The sequence below is a fragment of the Haliotis cracherodii genome, unplaced genomic scaffold (assembly GCF_022045235.1).
Source record: "Haliotis cracherodii isolate W230 unplaced genomic scaffold, xgHalCrac1.p SCAF_4, whole genome shotgun sequence".
Classification (NCBI taxonomy): Eukaryota; Metazoa; Mollusca; class Gastropoda; order Lepetellida; family Haliotidae; genus Haliotis; species Haliotis cracherodii.
Window position 1 is genome coordinate 27,733,334 of NW_027266297.1, and position 15,166 is coordinate 27,748,499.

The 15,166-nt window shown below is 41.3% G+C and overlaps 1 long non-coding RNA gene across 1 annotated transcript; it reads left to right on the forward strand.

Annotated features, from left to right (window-relative positions):
• The first annotated feature begins 387 nt into the window (after positions 1-387).
• Positions 388-14,612, forward strand: LOC139480526 (uncharacterized). The gene is made up of 3 exons (XR_011654422.1): positions 388-464; positions 14,112-14,259; positions 14,453-14,612. It is a non-coding gene; the product is annotated as an uncharacterized lncRNA (long non-coding RNA).
• Positions 14,613-15,166: the final 554 nt, after the last annotated feature.

The window sequence follows — 15,166 nt, forward strand, 5'->3', positions numbered from 1 at the left end:
ACTGGCTTGTGTGATCCAGACTCGAATATTTACAGAGCGCCGTCATATAGCTGGTATATTTCTGATGCGGCATTTAACAATAAACAAACAAAACATATAGCAGGCACAAGCCTATGTATCGAGTCTGACTCAAAATACGGGGTTTGACAGATGGAAGGACACGGCCAGTAACTCTTTAAGACATTTTCTTTTCATACGCTATCTCTGTTTGTTCGCCCAAATTCCAGACTAGACGACAGAAAATCGACAAGGCATACTACTGATAAGATTATGTCCAGAGTGTGGTTAAAAAAGATGATAGCAGAGGTGGATTTCTTTATCTGCGATCTGAAGCTCAGTGTTCACTAGGACAATGCTCTGATACAACGGGTGATCCAGTGGCCGTGATTGACACTCGGAAGTAGGCAGTGCGCATCTCTCGACCGAATCTGTGGAGAAACAGTTTCAAGGACTCGGCGTCACAGGTAAGGCGTGTTGAGGGGTCAGTCTCGCATTATATGCCCACATCATGGTGATATGTCGAACCACTAAATGCTAAGGTGGTCAGTCGTCTAAGGTGTCGTCATTCTCTTGCGGACCTGCGTCCATTTGGCATTTCAGAAATCCATGATTGAGGGTTTAAATCCCGGTACGTCCTGATTATGTTGCTAGGTTTGTCAGGACCTTAACCGTGTTCGTGGCGAATCTGGAATTCGAACCCACCATCATAGGATCCAGGCACACATAAGGGACGCAACTCTGCACAGCATGTTTCTGCGCCTCAGGTGACTGAGTCTACCGACTCGCCCTTAACAAATATTAATCGTGACTTATGACCATTCGCCACTGACGTAGATGGTAAAAGAACATTCCAAACTTTAATCGTGCCAAGATTAGTTCTTGAACCCTTTTGATAACATGACATATTCCTTGCGGTAACAGACATACAAGGTTCATATTTAAATACATTGACATACCCCCCAAAAATGAATGTCATTGAGTGTAGTATTATATGGAGTCTCGTCTGTATGACGCCTTTATTCGAAGTAAAAGGAATTATAAAACGTTGCCCTCAATAGATTTCAATTCCAACGCCTTACAGGTAGCAGACAATCCCTTTCAGCAAAATGGACATATTTATGTGTTTAAGCCAATTGAATGTGTTTGAGTATGTCTGCCAGTGGAATTTATTTGATGCAGTGATGCACAGAAATCACATGAAGTATTATCCTTCAATTGCACTGTACTTCAGAACATTGATGTAACGTGACTCGGGTTTATTGTACGGCTTTAGAAACCTCCATTGAAGCCATGCCTTTGTTCCCCGAACCGCTTTATGCCTGGTAAGGATTTTCCTTACCTGATATCCCCGAGATACCTGAGAGTATGTCAAATGACGGGGATGTTATCTTGCCATTGACTGTTTTCACATATATTTCCCAAACGCCTCCATGGTGTAGTGGACGGAGTGTCTGCACGGGGAGCGGATGGTTGGTGGGTCGGCCCAGTCATACCTAAAGACGTTACAAGATGGTACGTTTGTTTGTTTGTTGTTTAACGCCGCACTCAGCAATATTCCAGCTATATGACGGCGGTCTATAAATAATCGAGTCTGGACCAGACAATCCATTGATTGATACCATGAGCATCGATCCACGTAATTGGGATACGATGATATGCATCAACCAAGTCAGCGACCCCCCGCACCCCCTTCTGTATCCGCCCATGGCACGTATGTACGCCGATGTACACTGGCAGAAAACAATAAACTCTCGCGTTTCACCTCTGAGAACACCTTGGCGTGAGCAAATGAATACCTTGGCAATGCAGCTTCTATTGTAAGACAGGCGATTCACTGATATGCACACCTGTAGCAACTAAAGAGCAATGGTCCTCCCCACTTGAAAAAGAATCTTTAAATACGCGATTTTTTATTAACGAAGATAGCTGCATGCGTGACAACACCAATACGCATCGCATTCGTGACCAACTCGTGTTATTCCGGGACAAGCCGAATAACAGGTTACGGAAAGGGGCGAGTGGTGACGAATGGCGTCGATCACGAGGTTACAATCCGGGAAAGGATTGGCAGTCAGCTGCAGGTGACTGCGAGCGGCTATTTATAGCAGCGTGTGTACCCAGGGACGAAACTACCTTTGTAGCAGAAAAACAAATTTCTTTCACCTAAAAAAAGTTTTTTTGGCACCTACAAAACCGACTTTTTTAAATAAGTAAACCTCAATTGATTATCTATGCAGTAAATTATTAATTCAAACTCTACACGGTCTAACATGATATTTACTGTCTAAATCGGAATCTTTTACGCACTTTAGGATATTAGCGGTAGATGGTTAGTGACGTAAGGAAACTGCGCTCACAATTATTTCATTTAGGTCGGCTCGCCGTGTGAAGTATATATAAATATATATGGTACAAGTATATATATATATATATGACTATTAAAATTATATCATAAATAAATTACCAATATTTGTTACAAATATAATATAACATAAACGGTCCCCAAATGCAGGAAATAGAGTTAAAGAACATTTAATTTTTGAATATTTCTGAGTGAATATGTTTTAGAGGGTATTCAACTTTTTTAATCGAATTTCTCTTCACATTTGAGTATTTAACTTAAAACCTGTTTTGTACACAATCCATGTTAAACTTTTATAACTGTGAATAGTAGTGTACCCGTCTGCGTCTGACTGCGGCTCCCTCCCCTGGAAGCCATTTTCTGTTAATTTGTTAATTTCTTTAATCACCTATCAGCGACTAATTAAGATAAACCATGTATAATGACTGGGCATGATTAGCATCTATCAGTATGTTTGTCGCCGAAATGTTTCTGAATGTAACTGTTGGCAAGAGAATTTGGCGATCGGCTAACACACAATAATTTTATCTAACAGTTAATATATACACCATCGTTTTATGCAAATAGTTATAATATATCTGTTCCTCCCACATTAAGCTGACACGCCGCGATATAACTGTAATACTGTTAAAAGCGGCGTTAAACCCAACTCACTCACTCATCAAGATTTCCGTTCCTCCCACATTAAGCTGACACGCCGCGATATAACTGTAATACTGTTAAAATTGGCGTTAAACCCAACTCACTCGCTCATCAAGATTTCCGTTCCTCCCACATTAAGCTGACACGCCGCGATATAACTGTAATACTGTTAAAAGCGGCGTTAAACCCAACTCACTCACTCATCAAGATTTCCGTTCCTCCCACATTAAGCTGACACGCCGCGATATAACTGTAATACTGTTAAAATTGGCGTTAAACCCAACTCACTCGCTCATCAAGATTTCCGTTCCTCCCACATTAAGCTGACACGCCGCGATATAACTGTAATACTGTTAAAAGCGGCGTTAAACCCAACTCACTCACTCATCAAGATTTCCGTTCCTCCCACATTAAGCTGACACGCCGCGCTATAACTGTATTACTGTTAAAATTGGCGTTAAACCCAACTCACTCACTCATCAAGATTTCCGTTCCTCCCACATTAAGCTGACACGCCGCGATATAACTGTAATACTGTTAAAAGCGGCGTTAAACCCAACTCACTCACTCATCAAGATTTCCGTTCCTCCCACATGGGCCACGCCGCGCTATAACTGTAATACTGTTAAAAGCGGCGTTAAACCCAACTCACTCACTCATCAAGATTTCCGTTCCTCCCACATGGGCCACGCCGCGCTATAACTGTAATACTGTATAAAGCGGCGTTAACCCCAACTCACTCACTCATCAAGATTTCATCTCAATTTTAGATCTCGCTGTGTCTCCAACTTGGATGTTGTTTTTTTGTGTCATGTATCTATGAGGCTCTGAGGAAGCCAGATTCTTCTTGATAAGTTTATCAACCAATGTAATTAAATTCTTAAACAGACCGCTATATATGATTTACATTAATGAATGTCTCATCTAAGAATATACATGATAGGGGTTCAACAATTCCTGAAAGACATCAGTTCTTCATTCATGTGGTGCCTTTAACTATTCCATAGAGGGATCAGTGATATTTGATTTGCGGGGGTGGGATCCATCTTTCTATTGAAGGAGAAGCAAGCATGCTTCTGACGTTCTGCTTATTTCTATGATAGCTATATTGACGAAGACAATTATGAGATGGGAAAACCACCGCGCTTTGAATATTCTAAACGACCCGGGACATGCAACGTTATCTAGTCTTCATTTTTCATATTTACGTCACTGGAATGTTTTACTTAGGATAATAGCTATTTATTAAAAAATACGAATTAACCAGATATAGTTGCGTTGAAGAAGATATATTTTCCCGTCTGTCAGTTTGGATATTGATTATCTGATTAGTATTCCTTCACACTTCCACCCACTCACTCCATCTTTCTATCTGTGCCCCCTGAGATCCCCCTGCCAAACAACCCACGCTTATGTTGATCTACCCATCTTATCACTTATCCATTATATACATAACCGCGCACTTATCCATCCACCTACTCACTTATCCAGTATATACATAACCGCGCACTTATCCATCCACCTACTCACTTATCTATTATCTTCTCAATTATCCATCCATCTACCCACTTATCTACCAATCTAAACTGTTCTATCCATCTACTCATTTATCAATCCATCTACTCACTTTTTTCATCAATATACTACCTTATCTATCCATCTACTCCCTTATCTATCGTCTACTCATCCATGCCCTTATTTACCCTGCTACTAATCTACACACCTTTCTACCCATTTATCTATCATCTACTCGTTCACTCACTTATCTAGCCATCTACCCACTTATATATCCATCTAATCAAGTATCAATCAGTCTACTCCCTTATCCATCAATCTACTCACTTATTCATCCATCTAACGACTTACCCACCATTTACCCATTCATCCATCCACCCTCTTTCTATCCATCTACTCACTTATCTATCTGTCCTCCTACTTAGCTATCCATCACCTACTCACCCACGCTCTTATCAACCATTCACTAATTAATACACGCACTTAGCTACCCCCATAACCACTTATCTATCAATTACTTAACAGCTGGTAATCCACGCACTTATCTATCCACATATCTCTCATCGATCATCTACGCTTATCTATCAATCTACCCACCTATATATGCCTCTACTCATCCATTCACATATCTATGCAGCAACTCACCCACGCATTTATCTCTACGTCTCCCACGTATCTATCCATCTACTCGCTTACCCATCCATATATGAACTTATCTATCATCTACCCACACTTCCATCTATCAATAATCTAATCACCAATCCATCCATTATCTCACTTATCTATACATCTTATCACTGATCCATCCACATACTCACTTATCTATAGATCTAATCACTGATCCACCCATCTACTGACTTATCTTTGATCTAATCACTGATCTATCCACCTAATCACATATCTATCCATCTGATCACTAATCTATCCACCTACTCACTTATCTATACATCTAATCACTGATCCATCCACCTACTCACTTATCTATACATCTAATCACTGATCCACCCATTTACTCACTTATCTATACATCTAATCACTGATCCATCCACCGATTCACTTATCTATCAGTTAATCACTTATCCAATCATCTACTTACACACACATATCTATTCATTCACGTTCACATGACACATATTCATTCTACCCACTTATCTATCCACTCAGTTATCCATCCACGCACACAGCTGTAATCATTATGCCTCAACGTGAGATTGACCAATCAGAGAGCTGAACTACGAACCCCAAATGTGCCTGATTGTTACTGACCTAAAATGAGACCGTATACCGTCAGTAGCAGCCACTTTGGATTTTCCAGCAGCCATCTCACATATTTCACCTGAAAAATCTGGTACAGAAATTCGTTATTCAACACTGTTTTGTGTTTAAATATCATTTAATTGTGTTGTGCAAAATCATTAATTAAAAAAAAAACACCTTCGTGACTTTATTAATTAACACAGAGAAAAAAAAGCCCACAACCGAGGTCACTGATTTACAAATAGCAACGTCACAGAACATTATATAGGATGACCTCAGAAACAAGAAACATGACGCCAATGACGTCACATAGCAATAAAGTAGATAGCAGCCCTTAGTTAGGGACATGTGGACTGCTATCACGTTGCAGTGTCCCGCATATTTCTGATAACATGCGAAATGTTTTATGATAATTTTAGCTATAACACTTGTTTAAACGTTCACATTGTGTGCGTTATACATTCCATTGTTAACGTTTATGTTTACATTAAAGCGTTGGATCGGAAACATGTACTGGGCCCCGTTCCTCAAAGCGATCTTAGCACTAAGGTGATCGTAAGTCCCATACTTTAACATAGGTTTACGATCATCGTAGTGCTAAGATCGCTTTGAGGAACGGGACCCTGGTCCTCTTATTAATACCAGTTGTAAGTGTTCATTTTTCAAGTTTTCATTTTGACATGACATGTGCCATAACGATACAAAACAGTTTAAACATATCGGCATAATAAATTCGTCATGGTGTCTTTAAATGCCGTATACGGTGTCAGATTAGGTTAGCAGAAAAATATTAGGATCGGCTCACGCCTCGCCAAATATCTTTTCTGCTTACCTTATATGACATCGTATACGGCAATTAAAGACACCACAACTAATATTATTACCTACAAGGGCAATTATATCGGGGTTCATAAAAACCATATGTGCCCTCGGGCCATATGACGTCACGATAAATATAGAATACTAAACGAACCCCCGTGTAATACCAATTTTATGAAACGAGTGAATAGTTCTGGTATCTGACGAGCGAAAGCGAGTCAGATACCACAACTATTCACGAGTTTTATAAAATTGGTTTTACACGGGAGCGAGTTTAGTATTTTATTTATCACTGGCCATTCATAACGTTTTTAGAATTATACTGCTGAGAGTGAATAGGCTGACACCTACACGATCCACGGCATAATCCAACTGAGTTAACACAGTAATACTTCAAATACGTCAAAAGTTGAAACGTATGAATCTAATACCATTCAACGGTCCACCTTTAGAATTCAGGCGTCCGTTCCACAAAATTATCGTAGCGTTAAGGTTATCGCAACTCATATACTTTACTTTAGACCAACGACTGTCTATGCGCTACCGTACGATCGCCTTGTGGAACGGGGCCTTGCACCTCAAAGTTTACAATCACGTCACAATACCCGATGACGTAATTTGTGGAATTTTGTTGCAAGATCCTACGGCGAAACAATGCCATGTGACGTCAACCTAGCAACAAGGTTGCTTGGGTCATCGATAAGCTGGGCCCCGTCTCCAATATCACAATATAGGAGCCGGTACAGGCCAATAAGACAATGGCTGTGAGCGCCTTCGAAATATTAAACATACACTATGTTATGTAATTTTTCATTGGTCGCTATTTTTAGACGAAGCGCTACCCTTCTACAAAAGCCTCCACTGACAAACGTCACAAACTACTTTAGTCATTTTGTTAGATGTGCCACCATCTGCTGCGGGAAAGACCTTCAAACTTTAAATTGTAATTGCTGAGTGTTTTTTATTTTAGCCTGTACCGGCTCCTAGCTTGGCGCAAGTTGACGACGCGCATAGGGAGCCGGGAACCAGCTTAGGGTCATCGAGTGTGCATAAGCTCCTCTCAGTGATCGATCATCTCCACACGCAATGTCGATGAATAAGCCAAGGGATGTTGAGAGCTTTCAATACTTGTTCGTGAAACGTGTTCCGAGAGTACATAAGCACGTGTTTTGGTATTACACGATGTGTAATACAGCTGTACGTTTATTAAACGGGTGATCTCTTCACGGGCAAGTAATAATACAGCGTATTGTTGACGTCATTCGAATCTTATTGTGACCTGAGGTCGGAACGAAACGACGTCATGCGGATGATTGTTGACGTCATTCGTCAAGTTGTGGTTCCACTGCTGTTGCGACTTGCTGTCCTTGTAGGTAAACACTAAAACTCGTCTCTGTATGTAGACATCTTCTTCGGTAATAAATAGAACATTTGATCATATAATGGTTAGGTTTCTCGGCAGGATAAATCCAATGGATAAAAACTATATTCGTTCGGGTCATATGCGGATAGAAATGCAAATGTCAAAGGTCAAGTAGGGACTACTTTCAGAGTGAGTGTTTGTAAACAAGCGTCATTCGGAGAAGTTCTATCATCACCAAAAGAACAGTATAATATAAGGAAAGTCAGTGTTTTACTGTGGCGTAGCTAAGACATTTTTCAAGTTTTAGCAACTTTGGCGATATAAATTGCGAAACAATTTGCGAGAACACGAGGCTAGCCAAGCGGGATCAGTTTTCCATTTCTGTACTTGTCGATCTCAGCGGCTTGGAACCATTCCCCCAAATTAAAACAGCTAGATTTGCCCGAAATATGTCAGAATTGTTACCTTGTTTCGTTTTGTCGCTGTGTGTACGCCTGACTACACTTTGTAACGTTATGAGAGGACAGGACAACAGTCAACGAAGTCTGACTGTGGCCGCGACGTCTCATAAAGGAGGGTTAGAGTAGCTTCCCTTCGATAAGGGTAGTTACTCTAGCGAACAGACCGATGATCGCCCGCGAAAGGCAAGTAGAAACAATTTGTGTAGACAGTTGTTATTTTGCATATATGTAGTTACGCCACTGTTTAAGAAACAGATTTCAGATGGAACTATATTGGCTACTGTCACTGTCCGACTGACACATCACTTACCTTCTGACTTAATATATATTATTGCGCACATTCAAGGAAAACTTGCAATCTTTAGGTAATGTTTGTGAGAGTTGGGAAGAGATGGTCGAACACAGATACTGAAGAATGACATTACATGATAAAGAGTTTATCACCAATATACAGAGGTTATCACGCGAGTGCGTTTTGGGGATGGTAAATATCCTGCCAATCCTCGCAAAATACAATGTTTATTCCAAATACAGGATATATACCCAACCCCAAACACACTCGCGTGATAACCTCTATATATTGGTGTTCATGTCATTCTATGTTTACGACACTCGTGCCTAAATTTAGACACACGTGTTGTAAACATAATATGACATGATAACTCATATCGTGGCCTAACTGTCCCACCCCCAAATCGAGTCCCCCCTCCCTCCCATGTACAGTTAATCTATTACACCCATCAGTCACGACCCGTCACGACCCGGGGTAGAACAGGTCTTCAGCAACCCATGCTTGCCGTAAAAGGCGACTGTGGGTTGTGGTAAGAGAAGAGGCGACTAACGGGATCGGGTGGTCAGGCTCGCTGACTTGGTTGATACTTGTCATCGTATCCCAATTGTGTAGACTGATGCTCATGATGTCAGTCACTGGACTGTCTGGTCCAGACTCGATTATTTTACAGACCGCCGTCATGTAGCTAGAATATTGGAGTGCGGCGTTAAACAAACAAACAAACAAACAAATAAACAAACAAACAAACAAATGGTTTGACATAATGTCAAAAACTGGTTTGCATGGCCCATGACCGTGGTCACAAAACTGGATTATCGCTGAGTGTGGCGTTAAACAAAAAACAAAACAAACAAAAGATGTAGGCTATAATTGCGTCACTACACAAACCTGTTACGCTCTACCGCCAGACTACCCTTGGGTAGTATTCAGTATGTCGTATATACACAGTAAACATGTCAATACGTTTTATAAGCTGGCTCGAAAGTGTCGCAAGTCGACCTCATTATAACTGTTCCCGTTTGGGGTCAGACGGACACATAAACAAGCTGCACCACAGAGATCCTTGTTTAATTCATGAGGTTTGTCCAGAAACTAGGCAACTGTAACTGAGATCAACGCTGTTTATCTGCCAGACCCAGTGGCATTTTTTGCATACTCCTGAGACAGTTTGATACAGACGTTTCGTCATTCTAGACGATTGTCTAGATTGATTGTATGATTGATTGATGGTTCGCCATCTGTTCGATCGGTAAACCCATTTCTTGTGACTTGATATCACTGAAAGCGGTGTATGACTATTCCCACCAACACCGATATAACATCATTATGCATGACATGTTACTTATGTATGAAGACGTGACACGCCGCAGTGAGTGAGTGAGTGACTGAGAGTGGTTGTACGCCGCTTTTAGCAATATTTAAGCATCATCACGCCGGTGGACACCAGAATTGAGCTCATAAAGTACCCACGCATGGAATCGAGCCCGGATCTTCATCGTATAAGGCGAACGCAGTATCCATTTGTCTATCCCACCGCATTGAAAGTTTAGTTCATTTGACTAAGGCTCATTTGTATATTACTCTAAATGTGCATTGCTGCTATGGCACATGGCTTTTGATGTCAGCACGATTTGATCGTATTTCATAAACACATGTTCTTGATTTTATGGGGATACAGAGGACTCTGCTTTTTGCCCATCTTCCCGAGGCAAGGGAGTTAACTGACTATAAAAGTCCAGTTTCCACCCTTGCCGAACTAGGCTGGTATTATGGAGTTACATTTTGGCTGGACTAGCGTGTCTATGCATAGTCCAATCAAAATCGCGCACCGAAATCGAAAGCCGGTTCATAAAGTGTCATGCAGATTTCGGTCGACTGCAGGATTTGCAAAGCATGTGCACCGCTAACTCGTTGTCAACAGATATTTTCTATATCCTTTCATGTTTTTAATCAAGGCGCTCACGTAATTTGATGCACTTCGCCATGTAAGACTCGTTTGATCACAATATAGATCTTGGTTATCCATCAGATCGTCTTGACTGGGCGCCACCGTTTTGTTTGAAGCAAATGCAAGTGATACGAGAGGTTGAATCTGATTGGTCAATAGGAGAGAAAGGACATTACTCGTAATAGCTACGATCGAGCCAAGGAATTCCAGCCGAGTTCGGCAAGGGTGGAAACTGGACTTTTAAAGTCAGTTAACTCTCTTGCCTCGGGAAGATGCTTTTTGCCGAGATTTCTTGTGACTAGGGAAATGGTTTTGTGGCTTTCATTGTTAAGACGCACAGCGCATATATCTATACATCCGCCCGCTTATATATCCACCCACCAATGTATCCACCTATCTGCTCATGAACGCACTTATTCTTCCATCCACTCACCTATCTGTCCACCTAAAGTCTCATCGATCCGTTCACAGAGGTTATCACGCGAGTGTGTTTTGGGGATGGTAAATATCCTGCATTATACATTGTATTTAGCGAGCCTTGGCGATCTAAATACATAGTGTTTATTCCTAATACAGGATATTTAACATCCCCAAACACACAAGCGTGATAACCTCTTCATCACATAATGTCATTCTTTAATTCTGTGTTTAAAAATCGCTTCCCCTCTCTCACAAATATTACCTAAACATTGCGAGTTTTCCTGCAATGCGCGCATTACTATCTATTATGTCACAGGGTAAGTGATGTGTCAGTCGGACAGTGACAGTAGCCAATATAGCCAACTGAAATCTGTTTTTTATACAGTGGCGAAGCAACATATCCGCAAAACAACAGTGGTTTTTACTTGCATTTCGTGGCAATCCATCGGTCTGTCCGCTTGAGTAACTGCCCTTTGTCAAAGGGAAGCTACTCTAACCTTAGTCTATGAGACATCACGGCCACGTTCAGACGTTGTTGACACTCGGCCTGTCATGTCATAACGTTGTTAAAAAGTGCAATCAGATGTACACACAGCGACAAAACGAAACAAGGTAACAGTTCAAACATATTTCGGACAAATACAACTATTTGAATTTGTGGAAAAGGTTTCAAGCCGCAGAGGTCTACAAGCACAGATATGGCTACTGATCCCGCTTGTCTAGGCCTGGTGCCCTCGCAAAATTGTTTTGAAATTGATATCTCCAAAGTTGCTAAAACTTATAAAATACCTTAGCGACGTCACAGTTGGACACTGATTTTAAGTTTATTAGACTGTTCTTTTGATAATGATAGCAATCATCTCTGTAGTTTATCCAGATTCCCGATGGTTAATTCTGAGTCGATCGCCGAATGACAAAGGCGACGCCATTTTTGTTTATAAACACTGAAAGTAGTCCCTACTTGACCTTTGATATTTGCATCTCTAGCCGCATATGACCCCAACGGATATCGTTTTTATCCGTTGGCTTTATCCTGCCGAGAAACCTACCCATTATGATAAACTGATATATCTATCCATATCATTTCTATCCTTCCATCCATTCACATAACGTCCGTGAAGATATTAGTTAGAATTAATCTTCAGCAAGTACAGTAAACTACGTTTATAACGAACACGCTTATAACGAACTTACAGATATAACGAACCCGGTCATTTGTTATGTATATTCTGATTATACTGAACCAAATTAAAAACTTCACAATCCTAAAATTTTAACATTTTGACCAGTTATCATTGTGGGCCCTTATCGTGTGTTTAAACAGTAATGGCCACGTATTGTCTTCAGATAACACCCGTTTTTGTGCAGGTGAATCGATCAAAATCATGTGCATAGCGCTATAGTGACAAAAGTGGTTTTTCACGTGCAACTGGTCACGTGGCCATAATACCGCACGTGTTTTCAGCCATACTTGTTAGCAGTCATTAACAAAAAAAGAAAAGCACAAGAAAACAAAAGTCTTTACGGCCATTTGTCATGCCACGCCTTTCAAATGTGCAACGTGAACGTGCCATTGGCATGTTGCAGACGGGAACGTCTGTAGCTGAAGTCGCAAGGGCGATGGGTTGTAGTCGACGGACTGTTTATGATTTACAGACGCGTCAACAGCAAACGGGTACCACCGCTGATCGCCCTCGGCCTGGTCGACCACGTGTGACGTCACATGCAGAGGGTCGTCAGATAGTCTTACGGCACCTCCGTAACCGATTTTTGACGGCTACATCAACCAGACATGAACTGTTTAGGGTTAGACTGAGTGCGCAAACTGTTCGAAACCGTCTGAGAACTGCTCACCTTCAAGCACCACAGCCATACTGCGGGCCGATTCTGACTCAATTACACAGACGTCAACGTCAATTGAGGGCACAGCGACACTTACGATGGACTCAAGAGGAACTGGAATCAAGTCGTCTTCAGTGATGAATCCCGATTTAATCTTCGATTTGCTGATGGTAGGGCGAGGGTGTGGAGGCGCCGTCATGACTCGATTATTTACATACTACAGTCACATAACTGGAATATTCCCGAGTGTGGCGTTAAACAACGAGCAATCTCTATCCATCCATCCACTCACACATCCATCCACTCATATATCTATCCATCCAATCCCCATCCATCCACTCACATATCTATCCATCCAATCCCCATCCATCCATCCACTCACATATCTATCCATCCAATCCCCATCCATCCACTCACATATATATCCATCCAATCCCCATCCATCCATCCACTCACATATCTATCCATCCATCCATCCACTTACATATCCATCAACTCACATATTTATCCATCCAATCCCCATCCATCCACTTACATATCTATCCATCCAATCCCCATCCATCCACTCACATATCAATATACTCATATATCTATCCAACCAATCCCCATCCATCCACTCACATATCTCTCCATCCAATCCCCATCCATCCACTCACATATCTATCCATCCAATCCCCATCCATCCATCCACTCACATATCTATCCATCCAATCCCCATCCATCCACTCACATATATATCCATCCAATCCCCATCCATCCATCCACTCACATATCTATCCATCCATCCATCCACTTACATATCCATCAACTCACATATTTATCCATCCAATCCCCATCCATCCACTTACATATCTATCCATCCAATCCCCATCCATCCACTCACATATCAATATACTCATATATCTATCCAACCAATCCCCATCCATCCACTCACATATCTCTCCATCCAATCCCCATCCATCCATCCAATCTCCATCCATCCATCCACTCACATATCTATTCATGTAATATCTATCCATCTAACCTCCATCATCCATCTATCAACTCACATACCTCTCCATCTGGGTGTCAGACTACCATTGTTATATTCAGTTCGTCGTATTTACACGTAAACATGTCCATATGTATTAAAAGCTGCCCCGAATGTGTCCCGAGTCGACATTTGTATAACTGTCCCCGTTTCTGGACAGATGGCTTCATAAACAGGCAGGGCCTCGACTCGTACAGATAGTGCAGCGTCACCATATAGAGCCTCCAAAATCTGTCCAAAAATGAGGCCACGTCAAAGAAGGTCAACACAATTTATCTGCGAGATCCAGTCGGCAGTTTTTCATTCGCGTGAGACAAAGTTTGGTACATACGTGTTTATAGCCATGTAGACTTAATCCTGAATATATTTTTTTTTACCGATTGTAGATTGATCTCAACAGAGAGTAACTATAAAGCATTGAACATAAATATTCGTTAAATACAAAGAACATTTTCGTCATTAAATATTCAGAAATATTTACACTGATCATGTTTGTTGTAGGGAGAGGTACCGGAGGCAGATCGCCTCCCTCGACCCTTTGGAAGATCTGTTGAATACTCTATACACCCAGACACGGGGTAATACGGAGTTTCTTCTCGAGATGACCCTGTTATTTTTTCACTGTGGAAAAACGAATGAGAGACAATAAAAGGACATAAAAATATTCACAAATAAACTGTTTTACATATTTCAATATGATAGTGCTATGTATTCACTCCTCTTCTAAATTAACGTCCCCTCAATCGCAAACTTGCTGATTCGGCGTAAAGCAATATTCATTCATTCATTCATTCATTTCGTGTGATACTGAGCACTGAATTTTAAGGTTCGCGACCGAGGAGGAGGTTTGAGGGGGAGGTTTGACCTGAGGGGTGATAGGTCAAAACGTCGGCCGAGAGGTCTTACTTTTTGACCTATCCCCACTCTAAAGCCGGAGGTTTATATAATGTATGGTCCAGATTAGATTGCTCAAAGGTCGCTGTCAAATGGCATGAGTATTGCTGGTAGTGGCGTCAGGAAACAAACATAGATTGACATTTTTAGGACAGTTGTGTATGGCGGGTGCTACCGGTAGAGCAGGACATGCTCACCCCTATTCCCAACACCTGGTGTCATCACTAATTATCAGTGACCTATTCAGACATTTTTCATCACTATATTGTCTTTTACGTCCAATGGGATCTGTTTCGGCACATAATCAAGTCTGGCGTTGAC